Source organism: Gossypium hirsutum, chromosome A01 (genome assembly GCF_007990345.1).
Source record: "Gossypium hirsutum isolate 1008001.06 chromosome A01, Gossypium_hirsutum_v2.1, whole genome shotgun sequence".
Taxonomy (NCBI): Eukaryota; Viridiplantae; Streptophyta; class Magnoliopsida; order Malvales; family Malvaceae; genus Gossypium; species Gossypium hirsutum.
This window is the reverse complement of record NC_053424.1, coordinates 59585732-59591011: the sequence shown is the minus strand read 5'-3', so window position 1 is coordinate 59591011 and position 5280 is coordinate 59585732. Positions and strand designations below refer to the sequence as shown.

Below are 5280 nucleotides of genomic sequence, written 5' to 3'. Positions count from 1 at the left end.
TGTTGATTAGTTAGATCGACTTTTAGTTTAAAAATTAAATTATATTCAAATCAAGATTTGATTAAAAATAATTAATTTTCAATTGTGAGTGAAAGTTAATTTAGGAATCATGTTAAAGAAATAAGGACTTAGTTTATTTGGTGGGTAAAAATTATGTTTCTACAATGAAGAATGTGAGAAGAAAGAAAAATAAAAGAGAAGAAAAAGAAAATAAAAAAATAAAAAAATTAAATTATTCAAAAAAATAAAAGTATAAGGACTTGTTTTAACAAATGAAAAATATAAAAAAAACAACGTTAAAAGAAATGGAGAAGAAAATAAAACAGGAAGAGAAGAAAAAGAGAATGAAAAATAAATAAAAAAATAAAAAAGCTCTAAAAACATAAAAGAAAAAAATTAAATTGCTTAAAATAAAAAAAATATAAAGATAAATTATATAATTTAATCTAAATTTTTTGTTCAGAATAATGATTTAATGTACCACATCAGCTTATCGTTACACTATTAATGACAATTAATGCTCAGTAACTAAAATATTATAACATAATAACGTAAGTGACTAAAACGTAACATATCAAACATAAATGACTTAAATATAACTAAAGACAAATAAAAGTAAATATTTTGATAATTTATCCTAAAATAAATGAATTAAAAACAAGGGATTAAATTTAACTTTTAAAATTATTTAAAAATATTTTTAATATTATCTAATTTAGATATTTTCATTTCAAAAAAAAAATTCAATGTAGTACCTAAAAGGTACCTGGCGTTATGGTATGACATGACATTTTTGCAAAAAAACAATTAGCCAAGTCAATGGAAGGACTTCAAAGCAATTAAAAATAAAAAATGTTAATAAATTTTATAACTTTAAAAAATGATAACCCTAAACTATAAATTTTGTTTATTTTCCTCCCATTAGCAAGTAAAACTTGTTTTCTTTTTCGGAAAATCTGAATCTTGTTTTCTTTTCTTTTCTTTTCATTGCGAAACACTAATAAACAATAAACAAGAACAAACCTAATTAAGAAAGTCGTAGTAATCGAAAATCAAGGAACAAATAATCTACATCCAAATCATCCTAGCATTGGTGAGGTCAAAATTTGGATTCTATGCCATGAATTTTTTGAGCATGTTTTGGTACTCAATCTCCTGGTTGGTGGGAAGACCCAACTGCTCCTGCCTCTCATCTTCTCCACAATGGACCTCGTTTCTCAGTTTCAACAACAAACCGACATTTCATCGTCTGCAGTAACATATCCAAAAATTATCCCCAAAATTTTCAAAAAAAATTCAAATTTGAAAAGAAATCAAGTAAAGTCATCAAGACCCAGTTTCAAAAAATAAAGAAAGAAAATATCAAAAAAACAAACAATGAAACCCACTATTGCATGAGCTCCGGTCATCATCAAACAGAGAAACTCAATTCCGGTCGTCGTCAAACAGAGAAATCCATACTTGCATGAGGTCCGATCACCGTCAAGCACCACGACGAAGCCTCAATTCGTCGCCAAACTTCATTAGCCAACGGTTTTCAAGCTGTTGGATTGGATTTGGGCTTCTATTTTTTAAAAAAAATTTACTCTCAAAATCATCAAATCTGATTTTAGTAGCCAAATGCCATACCTTCACATTTCGAATTTCAAGACTAAGAAATCAACACATGTAGAAAGAAAGAGAAAGGAATGAACTCAAGCCGATGTGAAAATTCGACCGATCGAAGGTTGGACAGAGCAGCGGTGGCTAAGGTTTTCATGGGAGGAGAAGAGAGAAAGAGGAGAAGGAAAGACGCAATGAAAAAAAAAAAGAAAGTTTTTTTTAGAATAAAAACATTAAGTTTATGTTTTTTAATTTAATTTAGATAAAAAGGAAAATTTGCTTAGAGGTCCCCTAAGTTTGAATTGGCTATATTTTTGGTGCAGAAAAGGCCACGTGGCAGTACAATTGTGGTCTATTGTACTGTCCCATCAGTTAGACTCAGGTATTTTCTTTTTAACAAGAAAAGATTAATGATCTAGCAAGAAATAATTGGAATGGAGGTCATATGCATGCTGTCCGTCCCAACACAGTGAAGGATAATAGAGGGAGCCCTATAAAATATCTATGTGTCAATTAAGAAATCTTTCATCATACCAGCTAAGTGTGTGACAGAATTCATTTCTCTTGGGATCTACTCAAAAGTAACATTTCAATCTCGGCTTCTTAATTCTTGAAGTCTAAAACTAAATTCCTGTGAGCACACTCTCTCGAAGTCTCGAGTTATCATTAATTCTTTTAATAGCAAGTGTATAATCGACTCAGGTATCATTTTAATATTTAAAATCTTTAAATCTCAAATTGAAAATTTTATTAAAGTATAGGAGGCAAATATGGAATTATCCTTTTTTAAAAATTTCAAGCACATTTTTTTAATGTTTTCTGTTTCCTAAAAAACCTTTTCCTCTCTTTTTATTAGGAAGGAAAACTAAAATTAAATTTTTTAAATAAGAAATTAAAAAATAAAATGATTGCCTAAAATGATAAATTTATAAAAAAAACTGACCAAACATACAACGTTAAGATGAGTAGTAAAATGAAAAAACTAATTAAGAAAGATGTTATATTTGAGATGAAAATGAAAAGTTAGTAAGTTTGATGACTAATTATTAAGTAATTTACTTTTTTAAGCGAATCCTTTTAATAATTAAGCGCGTATATGAAGAATCTATTTCTTCGTAAGTTATTGGGGGAAAACCCAAATGAAATTCTTTCGTTTAATTCATTTTTCTACGAAATTAATTTAAAATTAAAAAGAAGATTTGTAGTCAAACATATTTATATGTTTAAAAAGTCTCTTTTGCAATTATATAACATTAAAATTCAGATTAAGATTTATTAGAAAATGTTTTTACTTTTTATTAATTGCAATTGCTCTATCTATGAAAGTTGAACAAGCGCACGGAAGTTTGCTCTTACCAATAAATTTCCTGGATTCCAATTTTTTTATTAATAATCAAAGACAAATAAAATCTGGAACAGTTGTCACCAATTTAAAATTCAACTCCAATCTGATTTTATAAGAAAATAATTAATAATTTCACCTGCTCAATCCATATCCAAATACAAAATGATACAATTACGTAGCTAAAATTACTCAAATTTAAATACTCTAACTTAATTCAACTTGACTTACCAAAAGTAATCTAAAATTACTCAAATTCTCAAATCACAGTCAAAATCCAATTGTAAATCCAAACAAGCCAAATTTTAAAACTCAAATTTTCCTGCTCCAAAATTATTCAATAAAAAATAATTCAAAAATTTTTAAATCAAAACTTTAAAATCAAACTCATCTGTACCATTGTATTTTACAAGGTTTTCAAAATCGGTTTGATAATTAAACTAATCAAACCACCAGTTTCTTATTAGACAAATTTTTTCTATTCAATTAAATAAATTATTTTAAAAAATCATAAAATTAAAAAAAAAATAGTTCAAAAGCAAGTTCAATTAGTTTTTAACTCATTTAATTGATTCGTAAGTTAACCGATTCAACATATTATTTCAAACATGTCCCTAATCAATTCTCGATTTAACTAATTCATTCCAATTCAGAAACAGTAGTATATATCGTTCAAGAATGAACATATGCTAGCTTAAAAAGGGAGGGTATTAACCTGATTGTACTTAGCTAGACGCTCAGACCTGCAGGGATTGGTTACCAAGAGATCGTCTCCCATTATCTCAACTTTTTCTCCGATCTCATTGGTTAGTTTGGAGTAGTGCTCCCAATAATCTTGGTCAAATGGATCCTCAATTGACACAATAGGATACTCAGAAACGAAATTGTATAAATCTTTGAGAGCGTCTCCTAAGATTTTTTTGTGAACCATTATTGTTCTGCAAATGCCAAACAACAGATAAATGAAGGAGCAAATGACTTGAAAATGCAATTTATCATAAAACGATACAGTCGCGATATATAAACGGATCTCATAAAGGCACAATGCTTGAATATCTTGCTTGTTGCGACTGTGTTCACCTCTTACTTGAAGTTCAAGTCATGGGTTTTATCCAGTCCATAAAATTCAGACGCAGCAACATCCATTCCGATAACAACCTAGAATAACGGGAGAACATTCAATCAGCCATCTCCTAACATCAAAACAGTATAGAATTCATAAGGGGTAGCTAAGAAGGGCATTAACCTTGCCTATGTAACGGGCTTTAGCAATGGCAGTCTTTAACAATTCAAGCCCTTCCTCGTTCTCCTGACTTGCACAAAAAATAGTGCCAATTAACCGGAGGTTAAACTAACAGGTACAAATGTTGAAAACAATGAATCGACATGCACGTTGAGTAGGATGTGTTAGTTTTGGCTTTGGTCGATATTGGTTAGGTCCATTTGGACTAAAACTTTGAAATCATTTTAGGTTTTAGTCACTGAAGGTTCAATTTATTTTACGCTTAGATGATTTTAAGTTTAAGTTGTTCGAGTTTACAAACGGGATTTTTTTTGGTCGAATTGGGTTCTAGTCATTTAGGATATTTTTCGTTTACCAATGGCACTCAAGTTCAAGCTATTTTGGATTACTTGTTTGGTTCATTTTGGATTCAAGCCATGCCAACTTTGGATCATTTTGAGCTTAAATTATTTTCAAATCCAACTAAGGCAGGTTCAAGTTGGATAGATTTAGGTTATGTCTTTTTATAATCAAATAAAATTGTGTTGATATAAATTCAAGCTAATCAAATTAGGCTTTTAGGTTTAGAGTTTGATCATGAGAAACCAAGAGCCACGTTCATCGCCAACATTTGTTGCATCTTGATCATACTTTTTTTTTATGACAGCATTAAGTGGTATTATACTTCCATGCTTATCTAATGGAAAAAATGAACATCACATATATAATAAGGGTAATTACATGTTATTATTTACTATACTTATATATATCCAATAGATCCAAACAAGATATACAAATTTCTAATAGATTAGATAAAATCACAAAGCAAAGAATCCCAAGATTCAATTATTCATTAACTACCTACCTGTATATCTTAATATTAAGAATTAAATATTTTTTATTCATTTTTTTTCGCGAGGAGCTGGATGAGAAGAAACTCTCATGTCCAGTTCTGTAGTAGGGATGGAATTCATAAACAACAACCATCAACTAAAACCCCAAAAGAACCTGATTTCATAAACAACATAAAGGAATAATGAAAGGGATATCTTATCGAGGTAATCGGATTTGTTTCAGTAGATACGCTCTTCAAGAACTTGAACCCGCTTGGATT

General features: G+C 29.2%; 1 long non-coding RNA gene across 1 annotated transcript; it reads right to left on the bottom strand.

Moving 5' to 3' along the window:
• Positions 1–521: 521 nt before the first annotated feature.
• On the bottom strand, positions 522–1837 carry LOC121212307 (uncharacterized). Its single transcript, XR_005907446.1, has 2 exons — positions 1389–1837; positions 522–1249 (listed from the first exon to the last, which is right to left on the bottom strand). It is a non-coding gene; the product is annotated as an uncharacterized lncRNA (long non-coding RNA).
• Positions 1838–5280: the final 3443 nt, after the last annotated feature.